This window comes from Sipha flava, unplaced genomic scaffold, assembly GCF_003268045.1.
Source record: "Sipha flava isolate LNK unplaced genomic scaffold, YSA_version1 73_pilon_pilon, whole genome shotgun sequence".
Lineage (NCBI taxonomy): Eukaryota > Metazoa > Arthropoda > Insecta > Hemiptera > Aphididae > Sipha > Sipha flava.
Window position 1 is genome coordinate 1992094 of NW_020273613.1, and position 24687 is coordinate 2016780.

Consider the following 24687-nt stretch of genomic DNA (forward strand, 5'->3'; position numbering starts at 1 on the left):
AGGAGTGATTGCAAAAACGATGAAGACGAAAAAATACTCTGTGCCAATCGCACTTGGATACACACATGACGCAATATATTATATTCGTACGTCGGAGTGCGGTCAAAAGTGAGACGTATAATAAAACTTGTCTCGTGCGAGTTTATAAACGCAGATGTGCACGTACGCGCGCACCGCGTCCACTTGTTGCGGAAGAAAACTAGTTTGTCATAATCGTAAAAATATCCGAGGCAGGTGTTAGAAGTGCACTTGAAACACGCCCACTTCATGTACCATTGGTTTTCTCAACGACCCCTCGGGTAGGTTTTATTACCTATTATTACAGCGTTTCCACCTGAATGGAAACCATTTTGTCACCAAACCGCGAGCCGCACACGCACGCACGCGGCGTTGTATACTGTTACACGTGTACACGGCATCTGCAGTTGTACGCACGTGCAATGGGTTTCTGTATTGGCGAAACGCGTACGCCGACGATTCTTAAACATTGTCGTCGGTGCGCGCAATACGCACAGTTACGATCACGCGAACAACCGCAGCCGTACGAAGCCATCTTCGAGGCAGAACTGAACAAACGCGGCACCCCCTACGTTGTAGCGTTGATACACCGACGGTTTTTAATACCTACGTGTAATACGATTCGGAAAAATCTGAAAAAATTGTAATCAGGTTTCTAGCGAATCGAGAGATAACATTTCTTAAAATAAGCTAATTGTGTAATATTTTCGCGCCCTCCGGCTTCAAAGGCAAGTGTGCCTCCGTTCACGTCACCCTAGTTACGACTCTGAGAAAAACCCGTCTTGCGCGTTCCAACACAATAATATCGTAACGGTACACGTGTCATCCGCGTCGGATCTGTACGTGTGCTACGTTGTAATATTTTGAACGGCGTCACACATCGAGGGGATGAAAACGAGCGAGTTTTAATTGTTCCGGATGGCGTTGAAATGAAACCCGGCCGGAATTCGAAAACGAAACGAAAACTTTAATCGCGCGCACGTGAACATCGAAACGCAATAAAAATGTTATTTTATCTTCACCGTTGATCTTATGTGATACTGCAAATATTTTACGGCCAACGTACAAACTTCGGTCATTTTAATGCCCGGATGATGATGATTATTGCATAGACATTTTTCTGGTTTCGATTAAAAACCAAATATAAATGTCCACTCTTATATCTCTTTCCGGCTAATGCTTAAGACTAGCTATCGTCCTGCATCTTATAAGATATTTTCGTAAGTATACTTACAAAACAAAAACATTTTAAGTTCGGTTTTGTCGTTAATAGTTCGATTAAAATCAGACTATAAAATCAATTATCATAAAAAGTATATTTGTTTACGACAATGAAGGGCATTCTATTGTGTGTATGATTCGTGCATGATATTTAAATCCAGGAATAATGCATTGGGCAAAATATTATAATTTCGATTGTTTTCAATGAAAACAATGACTTGTGCGTAAAAAAATTTGTTTTTATTTGTTTTCAGCATCTGAAATTTGAGCAAGAATAATGTCAACAAACGTGAATATGAATTTAATGTTGGAATAAAAATAAAACAAATCGAATAGCAGGTAAACGTCGTGGTAAAAATTAAACTTGGCAATTCGGACAACTTAAGAAAAAAACATGTTGCAAGGTAACTTGACTTAAACTTTTTGAACTCGGTCAATTCCCTGCCTTGCGTAACATAACGATTCGCAACGGAGAGAGAGAGAGAGAGAGAGAGAGAGAGAGAGAGAGAGAGATAGAGAAAAAACGGATCCTGTAATATTTTTCAAACGCGTTTGTTATTATTCGACCGGGCGGGTTCAATGACGGGATACGAAGCAATACTTCGAAAACGATTACTGCACGCGGACGAGATCTCGTATACACGCTACACGAACGCAATACTCTAAAGTACTCCGTTTTGCACTCTTACGTTAATTGAACATGTAATGTACACAAACACGTATGTTGTGTACATCTCTTTGTCACGGCGCGCTTCGGAATGCAGCCACCGTCTGTGCAACTCGCCCGATATGGTACCGAACTCACCCTCGATAGGATGACAAAACATTAAGAGTGAAAACCCCGGTTAGACGCGCAAGGGTGGACGAGACCGTACCAATTCGGTTGAGTACGTTCCATGCACATGCATATACATATGCGTACGACAGTGGCGTAGCCAGAATTTTTCTTCCGGGGGTAGGGAGACTGATTAATCTTTACACAGCGGTGGTTTAGATAGGTTCTTCTGTAAGTTTAACATGTGGATGCCAAAGTTATATATTTTAGATTTTGGTTCCTATAACCCTTAACGTATACTGATTTTATATTACTCTTGTATACTTTAAACACTTTGGATATTGTATTTTACAGTGGTATAAAATAAATTATTTTACAGGTATTACTAATTAAAAAAGAACGTTTTTTTTAATAGGACATAATATAATAGACGAACATTTTATATAATAAAACAATCACCTACTCGATAAAAATGAATATAATATGAAGAATAAAAATAATTAACTATACCCATTTAATTACTTTTTAACATTTTTAATTAACTTTATTATCAGATGACAAAAAATTTAAGTGATAATTTTAACCTCTAAGAGTTGCAGCCCCTTCAGCCGCCCCCTTGGTTACGCTATTGGCGTACGATATATGTTGCACTGGACGCGTTCCTGCCGCGCATAAAGAAACCTGCCCCCTGTGCAATAATGTGTACTATAAACATACAAGGTATGTTTCCATATAATATGCAACATTAATTTGAATGTTGAATTTGCGTTAATGTGATGTCCCTGATACTGCTAATGTCCGGTGTTTGCAACCTAATCATCAACGTTTTAAATCTGTTAATTTCTAACATACCTGCAACTGCAATATAATGTTTATAACAAAAAGTTATATTTGGGTTACATTGTAAACATAGTTAGAACGTCATATTTAAACAATGAAACCTACTAATAATTGGAAAACAATTATAATAAAATACCACAACTCGTATGAGGGTATCGAACTCCGAACACCGACATATCTACCTAAACGGGTCTCTAAATCCTACGCGTTACTACCTACCGGCTATCCTAATCATATTGACATTAGGTTTATAATGGACGATATTTAAAGTGAATGGAAATCAATGGTTTTCTGTCTTTACTACCATACGATCACATTATGTATGACAAAATAAGTAACTGATTTTTAACTAAGTTTAGTTACTTTTATTTTTTAATCAACATAAGACATGTAGTCTAAAACTGTCTTATGACGTGACACATCAAATAGTATGCATACGGACATTACTCTTATAAATAATTGATTTGATACCCCTTGTATATTTAAATATATTAGCTTATGGGTAAAACCAATAGAGTATATTTTTATAGAGTGCAAAACAATTTATTTTAAAATAGTATATTTTTTTTTTTTGTGAAAAACTGAAACATCGATATTATTTTGCTGGTACGTATTACAAATCACAATAATATAACAACCCTGTGACATATAATTTATAACATTGTAGGTCTGTACTATCATATAATGCCTAGTTATATCGCCGGGATGAGTGTTAAATGTTTGTTTTATTTAGACAGAATAGATACATTGTATACATATTAAAAAGTTACGTTGATTATACTACGTAATATGTTTGTTTCTGGGATGTGTTGAAACATCCAGTGCACACTGGGTGTGCAACGTGTTCGGCGCATTAATCGCATCCAGTCGTTTCGCCGGAACTTCTTGCCCGAGCGCGAAACGGTAACGAGTAACGTCGAGCGATGTTTGCTACCGCGGTAGTGTACACGGACAGTCGTTATTAGCGTTTTCGTGCGACACGGTAAAGTGCGGTAGTGCGTACGTGTGTAGATATGGAAAATGTTTTTTTTTTCACAACTAATTTAATCTGTTTTGTACACGTAACGGTGAGTTTAAAGAGATCGAATCGCCCGTGTGACTCCCTCCGTAGATAGTATTATTCTCTTTGCGGGCGTAACAAAAACAAAAAAAAAAATACAAAAAAAAACTCGCCTCCGCACTAAAGACTTTTTCCTTTAAAAACCAATTTAAATTCAAAGTACATATTTATTATCATCATTATGCTTGCAAGGAAGCACATCGCAAAGCGCGCGTCCAAACGCATTACCGTCGATTAATTATAAACATATTACGCTCGACGCACCGAAATACACGGACTATCTCGTCATATCGCTCTGACCTTTTTCCGCGCGCACTACCAGAACCAGGAGACTGTTGTATATCCGTATAGACATATATGTATGTTAAATGATATAATATAGTTACAAAGCGGAAACTACGATAATTAAAAAAAAATCAGTGCATCGCCGAGGGACTACGTCCCCATCCTGTACACGTCGCATCGTACTATAAAAACACAATACTCACTTTACAAACGCACGATATCGTATTTACTGTTATTTATTACTAGGGCTCGGATTTTAAAGCATAATAAATAACGAAAAAGCACAAAATTGTCGTAAAATTGCAAAATTGAAGCATATTTATTTTTAAAAAAAGCAAAAAAAAAAAAGCATGACCAAAAATTAAAATTAATTAGTTAAATTAAAAAAATAATTACCCACCATGTATTTTGTAATGCTTGCAACAGTAAAACTGTCTCTATTATCTGACAGAATGTATTTATTACGTAGAAAACGAATGCTTTACATACACTAAAGTTATCGGTAGACGCTTCATGCACGAGGTTTCGTTTAAATCTTAACTTTGATAATTAATTTCGTTTGATCAAACGTCACCAGTATATTATTAATGTCTAATAATCGTTTCCAACCTATGTTTTTCAAAAGAATACGATTTAGTTCACCCGAAATTGCAGTTGCAATATCTCCATTAGTTTCATTTAACTTCTTTTCTGCATCTTAGACAATATTTATATTATATTTTGTCAATGATCTAACTGTTAATAGATCGTTTAATTATACGTTTAATAAATGTTAAAATTAAGTCGAAAACAATAACAATCCAATACAATCATTTAGTCCGTATTCCGGGTTTACAAATTTCTGAATAATTAAATAGAATTTTTTTTTTTTACTATAGTATAATAAACATAAAAATTCCACAACTGGAATAACTGAAAAAGCAATTACAAAGCAAAAAAAGCCAAAATAAATTGGTTTACTGTATGGAAACAGAAAGACGTGAAACGAATTTACTATATATTTAAAAATTAGAGTTCCATCTCATATATAAAAAAAGAAGCATTTGCTTTAAAATCCGAGCCCTATTTATTACTAATTGCAAACGCATGAAGTATATTGTAATGCAGCGCTACAGTTGTATTTAATAAGCGAAATTAATAGCAATACCAATCTAATAATAATAATAGTATCACGGCCAATGAAAAATCTACTCATATACATATCGTAGATGGCATGTTGTTGAACGATTTTTTTCCCCCCGAAAAAAAAAATCTAATAACGACGTTATCATGATAATCGTTTGCGTTTATGCGACAATAACTGTGTTAAAAAATATAATAAATATACTATTAAATATCACGCGGGCACGTATAATATATATCCTAGTCGAAAACTTGTTACCAAAGCAAACTACGTGTGACCTGTACGATATCGTTGTACAACTAACCTATGAATCGGACGGCTGTAATATCACCGAATTAGATGTGATACGAACGCATTCGTGGTTTCGAACGGTTTTGTTCCAAATATGAGTGTTTTTTGTCGGAAAACGTGCGGATGAGCCTGTTAGTCGAACGCGCTTCATCGTATCGAATATATCGAACTACTGATTACGGGACGGTTTTTTATTTTTCTGTCCAATTTTATAATTTATCGAACGAATGTGGTACGCGTATCCCATACACACCGGTCGCTGTCGATTTCATATTTGACAACATCAGTTAAGACACACGTTATCTATGTATTAAAGCCTTTTGGGATCAATAATTAGTGCTCGTGTCCACTGTCAGGTGGTGACACTGCACGCGGACGTATACGAAGAACGAAAATGCATAAATGATTCATCTAAACGACACACACACACACGCAGTAATATATTATGTGTACATAAACACTACCGCACCCGCTGGAATTTTCTCTCTAGTCGGAGCGTGTAGATTAAACGAATAGTGAGAGAGAGAGAGAGAGAAGAGTAAGAGAATGAGAGAGGTGCGCCACGATCGTCATCGTAGTCGTGGTTGTCGTCGTCGACGGTAAGCCTGAGCGGATAATTCGTTTAAACTTTGCCGGTCGGTTTGGCTTTTTCGGGGCGGCGGCGGACCCGGTTCAATTGATCGCACTAGTCGGAGGGAAGGACAAAAGGACAGGAGGAGCCGCCTAACCCCGGCCGAGGGCACCGCCGTTGTTTCCCAATTTAAATTGCACTCGTCCGCCGCCACCGCCACCGACAAAAACCGCTGTGACGCGGATCGCGTGCAACTGACACGGACGTGGCTGTTTCCGCAGCCGCCGCTGACGGGACGTGCGTGCGCGGGCAAGCGTGTGTAACAATAATAGCTATAATCGTGCAGCGCTTCTGAGCACATGGTACATACAGAAACGTGTACGTGCCACGAACCCGGTAAAAGCCTTCTGGACGAAAACCGCGATTTCCGGCTCTTTGCTGCGAAACGCGCCACCCGGACTCCGGGTAACCGCGGACGCGCACGCACGTATTCACATCGATAACGGTAACGATAAAACGCGCTCACACGCCGGACGCGAACGCGTGCTGAAAAACGGACAATGGGTCCGGGCGATGCGCGTGCGGTTGACCGATCGCGTCCAAACCGCCGCTGGACCGTACACGTTTTCGGGCGAGGGTGTGTCGTTTTCTGCGCCGCGACCCTGCAAACGGTTTCGGCGTTAATGATAGCGCGGTAAGCGTAACGGCAACAACGGGTGGCCCCTGTGCGAGGATTGACGGACGGGAAACACGTCTGCGGGAAAACAATAACGTTATTTTGGTTTTCGAGTCTCGTGATGATTACGACTGTCGAAGGGGTAAGAGCTCTTAAAAGTGGCCGTGAGACATTTGGCCGTCGGTTTGGTGCTGTTTCGTTTCGTTGTTACGAGGTCTGTTCAAAAAGTTCCCGAACTATCGTTTCTAAAAATAGAAAAATTACATTATTGTAAATGTTATTATATCAAAATAAAATACAGATAAGCAGCTATCTTTTCCATTAAATCTCAAATGTTTATTGCTATCGAATCATTAACTGTGCGCGTTCAAAGTAGACGAGTCGTGTGTATTGTGCGATTTTTAAGATGAGTAATTTTCACGAACAACGTATTAATATTAAATTTTGTGTTAAACTTTGTAAATCTTTTACTGAGACTCACAAAATGTTGCAAAATGCTTATGGTGATCAGTGTTTAGGACGTACACAGTGTTACGACTGGTTTAAACGCTTTAAAGACGGTCGGGAATCAGTTGATGACGACCCACGTTCAGGACGTCCGTCGACATCGACAGACGATGCTCATGTGACAAAAGTCAATGAAATTGTGCGGTCTAATAGACGTTTAACTATTCGAGAAATCGCGGAAGATTGTAACATATCGGTTGGTTCATGTCATGAAATCCTGGTCGAAAAACTTGGAATGCACCGCGTTGCAGCAAAATTTGTCCCTCGGTTGATGTCGCAAGATCAAAAAGACAACCGCGTAACAATCTGTCAAGAATTGTTAGATCGCGCTAACGATGATGACATGTTCATGAAGCAAATTATAACGGGTGATGAGATATGGGTCTATGGCTATGATGTTGAGACAAAAGTCCAATCATCACAGTGGGTTGGTAAATTTTCTCCAAGACCAAAAAAAGCTCGTCAGGTCAGATCAAACGTCAAAGTTATGCTAACAGTTTTTTTCGACAATCTGGGAGTTATTCATCACGAATTTCTACCTGCAGGACAAACTGTTAACCGATGGTACTATCTAGAAGTATTAAAACGTCTTCGAGAAAAAGTGCGGAGGAAAAGGCCTGAAGTGTGGAAAAAAACTCATGGTTTCTTCATCACGACAATGCTCCGGCGCACACTTCCCTGTTAATTCGTGATTTTTGCGTGAAAAATCACATGACCGTACTTCCTCATCCACCATATTCTCCCGATTTGGCACCAGCAGACTTTTTTTTTTATTTCCAAAATTAAAATATCCGTTAAAAGGACAAAGATTTTCTACGATAGACGAAATAAAAGAAAATTCGCTAACGGAGTTACGAGCAATTCCAGAAACCGCTTTCCAGGATTGCTTTCAACAATGGAAACGTCGTTGGCAAAAGTGTATTAACCAAGAGGGAGAATACTTCGAGGGTGATAAGTCTCAATAGCTTGTAAGTAAGCACCATAAATAAAAAATTGAAAAATTCGGGAACTTTTTGAACAGACCTCGTACATCACAATGTTAACTCTGATATACACTACTCACAGGGGAGACCACAAGAAGGCGGTCCAGCACCACCTCTCTTTTATTGTAATTGTACCTTTTTTTTTTTTAATCCGATAATATCATATGCAAAATAAAATAAAATAAATAATGTTATACAACGTGACCTGCAAACGACTTCGTACCCGTCACTCATTGCTGGTGCACTATTATATTTTGACCGAGTTTTGTAACATTTTACGATTATTAATATTAATATTATAATTGTCTATTTTTCTTTTCCCTGTGTCTTTATGTCTTTTAAAGTTAAACAACTCGAACAAAATTACTGATACAGATATATAAAACGGATATTTTTAATCATCAAATCATCAAATATATTTTAGTTTAACTCAAACGCTATGCATAACATTCTTTTTTTTTATTAAACACTACTATATACACCTCCTACCAACAAAATAAAATCGATTTATAATCGTAATAATGTTTTTTTTTCGTGTGGTATATTTTAAACTATCGAAAAAAAAACACACTTCTATTTAGTATACCAAACAGATTTTCTAAAAAGTTGCTACGAAAAAACCAATCATATTTCTATCCTAACACCGCATTGAATACGTAGACTTCCAACATAAATTCAATTGTATTGGCCTGCGACAGTCAATATTTTTCGCTGAACTCAAAATCGACTTTTTCGCGATTCGTTTATATCCGATTCAAAGTTTTTCGGACAACTCGAATTTGTAATGGTGTAAGTAAGGTACCCCAAATTTTCGGCTCTTCTCGTAAAATTTAAATTGTTTTGAGTTGAAATCTATTGTAAGCGGAATTCGATCCGAAGGAATGGGCATCATATTATAGGTACGGCGTCGGTTCTGTAACCATTTACAAGCGACACCAAACACTATGCTACAGCCGCAAAAATATTTTAATACTTGATGAACAGTGATGAACAGATAGTTTTATGATTATGGACAATATTGTTCTACACATCGATTCGCTGTTGTGCATTCAATCCGAAACACTCGCAAGATAAAATGTAAAATAAGATTTGTGTATAATTAATATGTTTACGTTTATTTCTTTGGGTGAGAGTCTATTAAATCCCGAACGACGATTGCACTTCTTCCTCCTCGTACTACACTTATGCCAGTGGCATAGCCAGAAAAATATTTCGGAACGAGTTTTCAATTTTCAATTTTTTCTCCTAATCAGGTACCAACATTTTAATATTAATAAGTCCGTGGACTAATGCATGATTGATGACTAATGCACTACTATATTAATGCATTAAACGTAAGTTACAATATAATATTCATTATCATATAATATGTTTAACTGTGAAAATCGTTTGATGGTGACACGATAATATTATACGTGTACCTTAATATGAATGTATACCTTACAAAATAAGAGAAACAGTGATGTCTAACCTTTTTTCCTCGGCAGGCCACTTTGGTAAACAATTATCTTAGAGCGGGCCATCAAATATAAAAGTACGAATAATATCAATATTAATCTAACAATGTTATTTTGTTACACATAGTAGGTATACAATGCACATGTAGGTACATGTTGAATTTGTTTTCAAATATTTTATTGACTACTGAAATGATTGCAGATCGAGGAACGCGCTGTAGGTACACATTAATCGTGATCAGTACGCTCTTTCGTGTACACGGCTTATATCGTGAGATTTCTATTTGAAAATGCTCGAAAATCAAATGAGTATTTTATAATTGTTTTAAATTTTTTTTTTTATATTTTGTTTCGTTTTAAAAAAGTTGTAACGGGCCACATTGATTACCTTCGAGGGCCACGGGTTGGGCACCACTGCGTTAACATTTCCTCCTGGCTGCGCCGCTGACTTATGCCGAGTACACATATTTTCCTCGTCGCGTTTGCTCGTCGCACGTACACTACGAGCTACGGATCTACATAGTCTTTTTTTAAAAAAAAAAAAACCATCAACGAAGTCTGCAAGCGGTCGCGATCGTTGTTCCGCGTACCGGACCGGGTAGCAGCGCACACCGCAAACCGCTGGTCGAGGCCTTGGACGCGGCGGCACGGCGAAAACGGTACACGAGAACGCGGTCGCGGACCGTGTTCGTTACCGGGAAACGTTTGGGATGGCGACCGGTAGTCCCGAGCGAGCCGGTCGGTTGCACGTTGTCCAAGCGATTTTCCATTGGTGCGTTTTGCCCGTCGACGCTTTTACGGACCGGACCGGGTCGACGTGCGCGCCATGTTCCGAGGCCGAACGTTGAGCCGGTCGTTGCCAACCAAGTGCCAATAAATGCGTCCTCCGTTCTCGGGAACGCTTCGGACGACGACGGATTATTGCGATGGTCTTGGAGAGAGAACGTCCCGCGAGCCCCGCAAGTTCGAGACGTTCGAAGGCCTAGATCCAACTCCACGGCTAGTGGGGCGAATGTAATCTGTGGGTTTGAGTATAAATATGTTTATTTTAATATTTCGAATTCAATAGACGTTTAAAAATCGTTCGGTTTTATTTCGAGAAAAAATCTCCGGGGACGTTTAAGAACCCTAAACCACCCCCCTCTACTACGGCCTTGCTCGGAGTATGGACGGCCGTTATTGTATCGGTTTACGGAACCGAATCCGTTCGACGCGGAGTACGTATGGCGTAACCTACGTGACGGGAAAAGACGGACCATAAGCGCCGGTTTAGGAGCACACGACAACACCGCACGAGTGACGGATCTGCGTAAAAATGAACGAAACCGCTGAGATAGGTGCCCCCGTGGTCGCCATTCGGACGAGAGTTGTCGGGCTACGGGTCGTTTCGGTTCGGTTATGGGTTTGCTAAAAGAAATGATTATATTACACGTAATGATTGTATTATCGAACTGTTCGTTCAATCCTTCGGGATAGCGGTTGACGAGTGAATAACGTGAATAACGAACATTTTGACCGCTATTGCAGGGCACGGTTAAGCGATCGCTGTAGTGTGGCCATACGACGGAGAAGAAACCGCGACACGGATTTGACGACGAACACAGCAATCGCAGTGTGGAATCGATGCGAAGTACCTGCTGCGCACAGTTACGCTAATAGTCAAAAGAAGGCCTGTTGGCATCAACCGAAATGGGTCTTTACACGACAAAAAAAGAATAATATCCAGGTGATCCGATAAAAATGTTATTAATGTTTAGTCAAATCAAAAATAACTATTCGAGCAAAACGAAATACTTCAATAACTAGTGTATACACATTTTCAATTACGTTCCCGTGCGATGATGCATTATTACGAATAGTCAATAGATCTTTGAGCTTCCCCGCCCCCGCGTTTAGTCGTGGACCCACGGCATTCGTCCGTTTTGCCCGCCCGAGTCTTACACCACCATCGTAATCGAATCACGACAACGCTATAGCGGAAACCGATAAAATGCACCGGTGAATCAACGCAAACATAATACAATGCAGCACGGGCGTGCACCGCGTGCAAATATGAGCATAGGACGTTACGGGCGTCGTCGAAAGCGCCAGGTTACCTACCTGCGGTCATGCACGTACCGTATTACACGGATGTACGAGTATCGCAAAATATCGTATTGCGGACTCGCCGGCAAAACGTTTAAGGGCTGTTTAAAGGACCGTAAAAGCGCGAAAGATGGACGGACGGGCGATAAACGGAATCCATAAACATTTATAACCCTGGGACCGCACGTATACAACCGTGGCGGCGATTAATGAAGACCCTAAAGATCGTTCGGATTAAACGCAGTAATCCCCGTGCACCGTCGGTTCAGTGGTTTTAAACGGGACGAGGTAACTGCGAACGTTGTTTTCTCTGCACGTGCATACATGTACATTTGTGCGCGTGTGTGTATTTATACACACACGCGAGTGTCGGCCGGAAATAAATTGTCGGTGCCGAATAAATCGCGAGCACGTTTGTCCGGAGCAGTCAATTGTTTGATACGAGTGTGTGTGTGTCACGGTTAAAGCTCGACCGATAATACTGGGCTCGAGGGTAGGAGTTGTCATATCACCCAAGGTTTTATTTGTACACATTGTGTTTGGGCATAAACGCACAGTTACATCTCGTATAGGTGTTCACGGTGGGTCGTCTACAACAAAGGGATTCAGAAGCTAATGGTGTTCTACGTCCTATACGTTATACCTGTATCCAATCCAATGTGAAAAACAATTGAAAAATATTACCAAAACGCGTACACCGGAAACGATACTTTCCGCGTTAAAATGTTTACCTTAAGAGTAGTTCGGTTACTTACAACCAGCTCAGGCTTTTTCGTAAATTCCATCGAATTGAATGTCCATATAGCGTTTCATTTAACTGAACTTTACGATATGTTATTGGTTTTTCATATGGAAAAAATAAAGATAAATAATCAATACTTGAATTCATCGCAAGTCAATTCTATTATTCCACTCCATGTTTGAAAATATTGTATTGTCAAAGTATGTTCCATCATAATTGTTATAATGCTGAGATTACTTATGCTCGGATTATGTTGAAGCTGAAAATAATATTTTTTTTTTTTTTTTTGGATTTCCATTGAAAACGTTTTTATTCAATATTATGGTTGTGTGGAGCATGTTTAAGTTGCTTGTTTGTCAAATCCGAGTGAATCGACGCATTTATAACGGTTGATCCATCATCTACGTATCGATAAATCAATTGTTAACGTTTGATAGACCTGCTATACGTATATCAATTCGATACTATCGATGAAGTTGAAGATGAAAAAATGAATTATACGGTTACGCGTTGTTTTAATGATTTGATTTCGTGCACCGAATAAAATAGTATCTTACGCGTGCGTATACTTTTACCGAAGATGATAAAAAACGTATTCGACATGAATACATAGTCCGTATTACGTCCTATCGGCACTGAGTGCGGAACAATCATGATGCAAAAAAAAAAAAAAAACAAAAAAAATAAAAACTAACGAAAAACTCGGTTATTATTTTGGCGCAACGAAAGAAGCAAAAAATCCAGACGGAGTCCAGCGGACGACGATTTGTGACAGGGACGTCATTGGGATTACAATTAAAATGTACAGATAACAATTTGACCTTGGAAATATCATCATTATTTTTATTGTTATTATTATATGATTTACGAGTACGCGTAAACGAGAGGACATGTAGGTCACTAAGAGCTTGTCGACGAGTTTTGTCGAAACATAAAACTCTAAACGCGCAACTGGGTCGTTACTAAAACATAATGATTACTAAACAATGTAATATTAATCCCGGTTGATGCAACGCGTTGATAGAGGTTTTCCGAAATCGCATTTCCAAATATGCCGCGAACATAAACACTGTTTCGGTAAACATTACACCTACGCGTAAGAGACAACGAGTGAAAAATGACACCGTGTTTTTATTATTGTTCTTTTATTTTTTGTGCGCAAAAATACAACGGCGTATGTATGCGCGCACAGCAATCATTGTACATTTATCGCTAGAACGAATTTTTTTTTTTGAAAGTTCATCGTCGTTTTAATACGGTTTGCTCGTATAACTTATATTTTTTTTTTATTTTTTTCATCAACGTACACTATAATGTACATATAAATTATTCGTTTGAAACGCGTGTTCGTGTACATTACGTCGGGAAACTCTTGACTTTGATAGCACTCGAAACCTCAAAACAATTCTAAGCTCATAAACTCAAGAATCGAATAGAAAATGTAACACACCCGCGGATTCTGACGTCTATGTTTTGTTTCGTGCGAAACAAAAACATCCCCGTGTGTGACACCGCAAACCCAGGGGCGAATTCAGAAGGTTTAGGAGGTTCAAAAGATTAGATGACCTACATTAAATATTTGTTGAGAAAATTGGTCACTAGAAGAATTTTTATATTTTTTAAGTTTACCGACTATAGGTTGAAGTATTAATAGTAGAATAAAGAACAAATGCCCCAGTTACCACCCGCCTTCCCTTCCAAAATGACACCAATGGCTTAATTTTCAAGTACAGTAAAATATATTTATGTCGGACCCCGTGTAAGATGGTGTAATCCACCATAAAATAAAATAAATGTTAATGTTTTGAATGATTACAGTTTTCTTAGCTGTGGATCCGTATATGCGCAAACCAGAAAACGTTCCCGAAATCACCTGAGAACCAGTGTAATAATGTACACATCGTAAACCGTCGAGCACTTCATTTCTGACAATTCACATGTACTGTATACTCGTAGAACAATCATCCTTTTTTGAACCGAACGACCGCGGAACAACAACCAGCACTACCATTCGGTTGACTGTGCATTTACAAAGCCTACGGTTAACTATCACGGTAGAGGAAATGTACAAAACACCCGAGTTCGAACGAAAATGATAATAACGGAAAGTTGTTATCACGAAAAACACCAACTGGGACTGCCAATAATCTGAATGCTGATTCGTCGAAATGTTATAACCGCACTCACGTGTTTTCCAAATCTTATGTAACTCATCGAGTGGCCGTGGACGAGAGTTATGCACACCCATGGTAGAGTGGGTCCGCGGGGTCATCGTTATGGAACCTGGTTGTGGTGTCACATGATACGTGTGCATTGAAAGGGTCAGTTACCCGAATGTATTCTTAAGCGTCCTGCAACGATACGTTTTTCGATGTAAATCATAATGCGTAATACAACTTTGACGAAGTACATTTACTCACGGAGCTGTAAATATATTGTTTATCGTATTACGTAGACGCTGCAGTTCAACTAATAACGCGTTATTACACGCGTTGCTGTGTCGGAAGTGTATTATAGTGTAATGACGCGAACTCGAAGCGAATGTCAGCCGGAGTGAAGGGGTCGATGATAACCACGCGATCGTGTGAATCGACCAAAACGTCAAATTACAGTATTTGTAACGTATTGCACGTGGGAAAACGTATTCGACGAAAACATTGCGGTCTTATTCTACAGCGGTTGTCCTGTCGGACGACAAATAAAGCACTTCGACCTCGAGAACGGGACCGGTGACGTTTCTAGACTTGACGCGTTTCTCTCTGTCTAACTCGTGTAAATTACGCATCGTGATGCCATCGACTTTGGTTTTTCGCGATACGACATTTACGTCGACATGATACGTCAGCCACATTTCTGCCCACGGCTGCGCCGTACCAGCCTCACGGTTACCACAACATGACCGCGCAGCTAAACGCACATCGGTGTGCTGAAACCTCAGAAAGCTCGATCCCGGTTTCGTTCCGGCCACTGATTTCGTTTCGAACGTGTACGTCCACCAGCGGATTCCTACCGTGCACGCGTCACCGTCCTCGTCATCATCGGGACCGTGGTACCGCGTGACATCAAGAGGAGTCGAAAGTCCTCGGATCGACGCCAATTGTCTTGCGATTTTGCGAGCGATCGGTGGGAATCGGCTGCGAATAGGATTTCATAACACGTCCTCGGAAATCTGTTCAACTCTATGCTGTACGGCTGTACGAACGTCGACGCAACTACGATACGAACGCTTCGATCGCATATCGAAAACTCACTTGTTTTGATTTAATGTACAAACCATCCGTATGATGGCCAGTGCCGCGACTACACCCTACACTGCGTCCTTGGCGAATTTTATAGCAATTTCAATTCGACTCAAATGCGCCCTCTCCACCCCATTGCTTTGCTACTGCACCTTTGACAACCATACGGTTCGTCAACCATCGGTCATAGCAGCGGACGTGCCCGTTTCCGGTGGATCGACTTTGCACACCGTTCGTTCGTGAACCGATGACCGACGAAGACATCCCAAGGAAGGGTCCACGGAGAACAGTCGTACATCATTGGGTACATCATCACGAGTTCCGGGCAGAGCGCGATCTGTTATGAGCCTCTCGAAAACGATTCGCGTTATGAAAATAAAATACACGTGAACGTGACCCACACTCGCGCGAGAAGATTTGGAAACGCTGACGGTTTTTAATTGTACGAAAATAAGATCAACTCCTCCGGTGTATCATGCCCTACGGTGGTGCGATTTTTAATCTGAACAGCCTATTTGCTGGCGGGGTAAAAAATCGTATTTTCTCACTTGTGATTTACCCACATCGATCTACGGACGTGACGTTCTCGAGGAAAGTTTAACGCATATGCGACCAACTGCACGTGAACTCGAATGATGACGGGGGGAAAAGAAAAAAATAGCAAACCTGGAGAACGGCAATAAAATCCCGGACCGAAAAAGTTGTGCGATCGACGTTGTTTGTGCGTTTGTAAATATATATATATATATATATATATATATATATATATATATATAAATATATATATATATATATGTATGTATTTACTACTTGCAACTTATGATACTCGTATATATATACTATATATACAGTATGATTACATACCATACCATGAAGTATTTTAAATTAAAAACAAATAAATTACAGTTCATAACCTCCCCGTTGATTTTATCATTTCCGGCATTCAGTCAATATTATAAACGTTAAAAGTTCAAACTGAAAAATGTGTGCGCATAAAATAGAATGAAAATAAAACACGTCTTGTTTGCGTTGTTCCAGTACGATGGAATGGTCGAGCGAGGGGTTTGGGAAGGAAGTGGTAGAAAAAAAGGAAACCTCCTCGTAGAAATGCAACGTTAGACGGAAATTTCCGCAAACACCGCGCCTTCCATAAGAATATACGTATATGTTAATGTACCGAGCTCGAACTGGCAGTAAACATGATTATCGTTCATGTTGAATGCGGAGGTAAAACGGAAAAAGGAACAACCGCGTGTTTTTAAAACCTTAGGTATAGATTCAGTCGTATCATTTCGCTAATTTAAAATTCAAATGTTCCCTACGCCCTCGTATTTTCTTTTGCTCATATTAAATATTATACTTATTATTTTGTTTTTTTTACACAAACGAGTTATTATCGAGTAACCTACGAATACCTACACACGCATGCACACACACACACACAAATACACTGACACTCATACGGTTTCTTGTGTTAGCATTAGTACATCGTATACTGCGATATACATTTCTTCGTTTTGCAACGAATAATTCCATTGACGCGGAATCCATGATTGCGAGTGTTACTAAACTGTACTGCACCGGTGCGAGTCGTTTGGTTGAAATCCATTAGGTCGACGGTTTAGTGATCAATAAAATATGTTCGAAATATCACGTAATCTAATTGTTTTATAGTCGAAAAACAAATGGTCGAACGAAATTTTTTGTCGAAATACAAAAAAACCTTTAGATTTTCAATTACTTTATATAATATTTTTATAGATGTAACACGTATGCAGGTTTATCAGAGCAGGTTCCTACTTACAGTGCTTATCGACTGTTCAGTATACATAAGTTTAAATAATGATTTTAGTTTTAATTTTTATATTTTATTATGAACGTTGATATTGTTTCCAGAATTCACGAAGGAATGTTGTTAAATATAAATGATTTCTTATATATATATAAAAAAAAAAATTTAAGCTAACCGTTAAAGCTAACTGCAATAATTACCCCAAAATGTTGACCTGATTACATGATAATAACTATACTAAATTACTAACTACACGATAGTACCATAATGATTGTATATGTCGATAACATCAAATTTCAATCACTTGAATGTTCAACGTTATATTTTACGATAAAAAATGTGTTCGAGAAGGGATGATATTTCGATCTCTTTTTTTCGACCAGATCCTACCCAACCGATAGGGCACGATAGGTTCTCTTTACGCAATAGAATTTCGCATGACGTATGAACAAGTTGTGGTGCATATTCATTTATAGTCCGCAACCGTCGTTCGTCCTCTACACGCGAATACGTGTTTGATGCGATTCTTGGCTTGAGTACATTCTTATCATTGATCGAATGCGTTTCCCAGCGAATAGTAATTTGGAGACGAAAATACGCTTTAAAAATGAGATTGCTTTTTGGCTTCAATAGCGACGGCGCGTGTATATCAATAATTTCGAATAGATATGTTATTTTAACCGATGGGTCGCCTCCTAGACTGTATATTCATATTGTCAACGCGTTACGATTTTCTAAACATACAAACAATAAATTGCTTTGCGATCGGTACATCGTCAGCGTGTATACATGATTATATATATTTTAAATTAAAAAGTTCAACACTGTACAGCACTGAACCTTTGACTAAAAGTCCGGAAGGCTTGTAGTGAGTGGATACTAGAGGACCTAATTAAATCACACACTAAACTTAGGGTAGTATTTTAGAAAATCATGTGATGTTCACTATAAAAGTCTCTTACGCGAAACTTTTAATAAATCATTAATAAAATAAAGACTGTATTTGGTTGTTATAACAAATGAGAAAAAATGCAGTACAAATTAATTTCAAGGTATAATTTTTCTTATGATAAGAATAAAAAATTTTCCCGTAAAAATACAATTTAAAACCATTTACTAATTGTATCTTTATTTTAACATCTATTCACTGTAATACTTCATTATATTATAACTAGTGCTCGACTTGAAGGGGGACGCAGGGGGACGGAGTATTCTAACTAATTTTCAGAAATTTTAGCGTCTCCCTACTATTATTACGCTATAATCATAACACTCAGCCAGTTTTGGGGACGTTCTTTTTTTTAAAGTAAATAGAGCCCCCTTCTTTAATTTTGTCGAGCACTGATTATAACTATAAACTCATAATTTTCAAATTATATCAATTATCGTACTTTAATTCAATTTTACTGACGAGTATTAAGACGGGTAACTGTAGTAAAGCCCATAAAGATTTAAAAGTGTTTATCTGTATTTAACGTGTGTGTGTTAAAGAAATTAAAAAATATTTCCCATTGACCGCTCTCGGTTAAAAAATGTACACGTTAAACGAAAGCCATAACAATTAAGAATAACAATAAAATATTTAAACTAAAACGGTGATTCCCACCCGAAGCCGACGAAACGAACTTCCGACTTTGTGACGTAACAATATTCAAATGCGATGTGTTTGTTTTGGAATGTTGTACATGCGAAACAGAGAAAACCACAAAGCATTTTGAATCCGAATAATCATTGAACACAGTATATACGAGTTTTTTTTTATTTTCTTTATTTACCGCCGTGCTTATAAATAGTGAGCAGCGGACGGATCGATATATTTCGCGTGACCGTCCGTAACCGTATTTTCGAAAACATCACCGTGAAGAAGAACATTGTGTACAATTTCTCACGTAATTTCTCTCAGAGTCGGTCGCATGAACTCGTAATGACTACACCACAACCACCACCACCCACGTCGTTAATTATTACCGTTTATTTTTTCTCCTTGTTGATTTTTTTTTTCGCTATTATTATCAGCGGCGCAGGGCGTATCCGAAACTGACCGTTTGTTCTACTCTTTTATATATATATATATATATATATATATATATATTTATACGTATACGCGTGCGTGTAACGACCCTTTTTTCCGCCAGTCTTTCCACGGTACAACAACATTGTACCTATTTCTACTCGGTTATACTTATTTATACCAGTTTGTTCCTCGTTATACATTACGCGCTCACACACGAACACACACACACACACACACACACACACACACACGTGCATGTATTCATTCGTACACCGAATTTTACACGCCCAACTGTAGACACCGTTGTAGGCGCACATGGTGTTCGTTGCCATACGAATTTCGTTGAAATCACGCGACAAAACTTATTGCACGACTGCGAAACGAAACAATATACGTATGAACACCAATATTTGTATTATATACGACCCAAAGGGTGTGCGGTTACGCCAGATGACTTGCGCTCAAGACGATGCAAGATTGGCGCGTACTTTTGACCGTCGTAGACGTAATTAGGTGCTCGTAATTATTTCGTTTAGTCTTACAAATTGTGCGCCGCGAGGAATTACAATGTCCGTCGTTAAAATCCAAAAAAGGTTATAAGCGACAGTTTTACTGTTTTTCGGAAGAGCGGAAACAAGATTTCCCGTCGTTCTCGCGCGGACCGGTGAAAAGCAAAATCCAACCAAGCGACATGATTTACGCACTACGGAACAACCGACGTTCAAAGCATTCGATCGCACAATAGCGCTACATCGTTCCTCTGGCCGTATGGTAAAGAGACACCGAATCTTCAATTTCGGTACAAGCAAAAATTGTATTCGTCAAACGATAAACACACTTCGTTTGGTCTCTACTTTTATGGCTCATCGAACTTTTTGCAGTGTCGATAATACGTAATAAACTAGATGCGACAATAATCGTTACGTATAACTATCGTTTTTCGGCCGTACGGTTGTTCTCGTGTGTTATGCACTTCCCGTGGCCGCGATTTATCGGGTTATTGATATCGATCGGCACCGACCGCGGTGAGCGCGAAAGATAACGCGTGCACGGTGGCCGTTGCGGGTTCGTCGCTTCGTGCGGCCGGTTCATCGGGTAGATGGCGGTCTGTACGCGCGTAATCCCGAACACTACGCGAAACGGACGTTTTACAGGACTCGGTGCAGATTTTTCGCGGGGCCCTAGAATTTCTTTTTTTTTCCCGAAGCTGAAAGACGTTTTTTGGACGACCCCTAGGTAGTACTCGTATGACACGTTTTATCTATTTCATACGACTTTTATGAAAACACTTTTCCTCGGTAAAATACACGTTTTCGCATGGCTGGAGACGCTAGTCATTTAATTTTAAAAACAAAAGTTTTCCTCGCAAATAAAAAAATTTAACGAACGCGGTTTTATTTATTAATAATAGCTGGTTATTATTAAAGCTGTTTATTTTAATTGTTGGATAGTATGTAAAAAATAATTTTGTAGGGATCAAAATTTGAATTGCTTAGGAGCGCACAAATGTTTAGTTCAGCACTGTTAATACGTCGCTTAAACTTAACTGAAATCATTTTATTAATGATCAATGAAAAAAAACATTAACATTTCATTCGATTTATCAAACTCGGATTATTATTGTTGTAATTTGATTTTTTTTTTATAACATTTTACTAATAACTAATATTTTATATGATACATTTTCCTTTCCACGGATCCGATGGATATTGCCAGTCGATCCCCATCTATGATACTATTGCACGCACGTTAAATTGGAATGCAGCTCGAACGTACGATCGCGGGTTCCACTAGTCCTGCGGTGACTAACCGGGAGCTTTTTCCGATCGTCCGTTTACACTGCGTATGCGAGTAGAACGTACAGAGACGCCAAAGGGTGTTCATTACGAACCAGTTTATTGTTTGTAAGAGGATTATTTTTCTTAGTAACGGCGATATATATACTCATTGGCACAGCAGAAATTAACACAGACACGAGGGACGGGTAACGGAGCCAAGCAAGTGTGCTGCGTTCGAACGTCCAACGTACATCGTACGATAAAAAAAAACAGTTTCGGTGATTTACTATTGTTGTTCGTATTTCAACGAGGAACGTGTCCGGGGAGGGGGGGCGGTCGTCGACTACGCGTCGGTCGATAAAAGTTAAAGGTGTGGGAAATCGGTTTTCCACGTCGTCGAAATCAACAACAAAATCTGGACGTCGAAAGTATTGTGCGCCGGTCGACCGCGGGTTATCTGCGGGGCGGGCAATCGGGTTTGGCGCTTCCCGAGGATCGAATGTAGTTGATATAGTTTTTCATACAGTTGATCGGATCGAACGCAGTCGCAGGACGATTATTGAACGTAACGATAATGCCGATGACGATGTGTAACATCATCGGCGGCGGTGGCGCGCGTTTTCGGAGGACTTGTCGTGACGAACGAGACACGCAGACATGGGCGTCCCCAGGGGGGGGGGCAAGACGGGGCACTTGCCCCCCCCTGGGATAATTTTATTTCCACAGAAATTGGTAAAATTCAAAATGTCCACGGAGATTGAAATTTATATTTAATGAAAAAGAATGATGTATAATAATATTTTTTAATGTTTTAATTGTAATAATAATACCTACCTAATTGTAATGTTTCGATTCGTAAATTTAATAATAACGAAATATAATAATTTACTATTAATAAAATGTATAAAAAAATTTTCATTTATTTTTTAAATTAATTTTGCCCCCCTCCCCCTAGAAAAATGTCTGGGGACGCCCATGCACGCAGGAACCACGATACCGTGGACACCGTAATGACGACGACGAGGACGAGGACATTCAAAGCAGTGGAAGTCGACGACGCGCGCGCGTATATAATTTTTGTTGTGCGCGCGCGGGGGTTAATTTTTTACGTTTCGTTTTTATTTCGTTCGTTTCGCCCGTCTTCGCACGCCACCGCGCGCACCGGATAACCAATCGTATTATGTCAGACAATAGACGACGACGACGATCGTCACTCCTTCGACCGGCCCGAGCTGACGAACAACACGCGAAATTGCCTGGTTGTTTTGTGTCACACAATGCGGCAAGACAATAGTTCGGTTGTTGTTATTATCGTTATTATTACGGTTATTTTCGTTGTTGCGTAGGTTATACAAATCGTGGGGCACCGGGTAAACGCGTTGCCGGTACAAGCACTCGTGTAATAATAATAATAATAATAATAATAATAAACACGTACATACGCATATATAATTTATAAATATATCGGTGTAGTTTTTTGTATATTTTTTTCGTTTTATTGTTATTTTTTTTTTTTTTTTTAATGCATAACGTTGGGATGTTTCCGATACGACCTATTTCCCGTGACGAGGCTATTCACGGGTCGACACAATGGTATCTCTCTCTTTATCTCTCTCTCTCTCTCTCTCTCTGTATCGCGTGCGGTTCACGTGTATGCGCGCACGCCGTAAGCAATAGTTGTCGCGCTAATACGTCTAATTATCTATGTTAATACGGAGAAAGATCGCGTACCCGCGAACAATACGAATGTACAATGCGTAACGTGTTCCGAAAACACCGACTCATAGTCGATCGGACGGCAAACGTTATTCGGCGATTTATAATTACAGTGTCTCCGGCGTACACGGGTTATTATTAAAATTAATTTTTTTTTTTTTTTTTGGCGTACATGCAGTATTTATTTTTGTTTTAATACGTCGCGTACAATAGAAACGCGCGCACAGGACCTGGATCAAGGTGTATAACGCGTTGCCAACAATTCTCCCTACGCCCACAGCCATCACGATAGATTTTAGTGTCGAGTTCCTATTGCAGTGTAATTAACGGACAATTGCAACGAAGGAAAATCATAAAAAAATTCGAATCGTGTGATACGCACTACGGTTAAAGTCGATATGACGATTGGTTTTGTACAACTGCAGATAGACACGACCAGACTGTTTATGCCGCGAGATATATCTTACTCATCAAAAACAAAAATAATAAATAATAATAGGGTTTAAAGTGGCAAAAAAATTCAGAGGGACTCTAATTCATACATCATTCTTAGTGTTTCATATAGTCTCGTACAATTACTTGATAATTAATTATAAATAGGCGTACATACATATATATTATGAGGTGTTGCTAGTGAACTATTTTCTCCACAAACTATTCATGTACTCTAAAAATTTATAAATTTGTAAGCTACTCGATTATTGTTTGAAATAACAGATTGTAAATATAATTTAATAAAATTAAAACCAAATTAAAAACACACACACACATATATATATAAGAATGTTTTGCTATATAATTTAGATTTAATATTAGTTTGGTTTGTAAAGCACTGTTAAACACCAAATGATAATAGATAAATTGCAAAACTAATTTGTCAACCGTTTTATTTTTTATGATTGTTTTTAATAAACAGTTGAACGTTTCAGTAAACTTTTCGGAGAAACGTTAAGTGGAACGCTTCAGCTAGCGCTGTGGGAGGTAGGGATACTGAGTGCCCTTGCGTCCCCCCCAACTTTAATCCCCGATAGGTAAAAAAGTTACCTTATACTATTTCGCTGGGAAAGTTTTCTCGATAACATTGTTTCGACTTATTGATCGAACGTTGCGATTCCACATCGGTCTGCGAGTGTGCGTATCGGAATACTGTTCGACTGTGATTTTAACCAATCTTATACTACTACGGTTGTACATAATATTTGTTGTGTACCAAGTGCGTTTTCAGGAATGTAATAGAACGTCCAGAGAGTTGACATTGTACGCGAACGGACAGCCGGAGTACACGTCGAAGAGGTTAATAATGATATTATTATAACCGGTATAAACACGTGTTTCTGTAATCTATAATTAATTTACGAAGGTTTATTATTATGTAATGTAATAACGTTCGAAAAACGTTATTACATTGGGATTGTGGTTGTCATTAGTTTTCGGCGCGTTCGACGATCTTGTTAAAGATATACTCGACTCCTTGTAAACCTGTTTTCGAGGTAGGTATATTATCCGTTTCACAT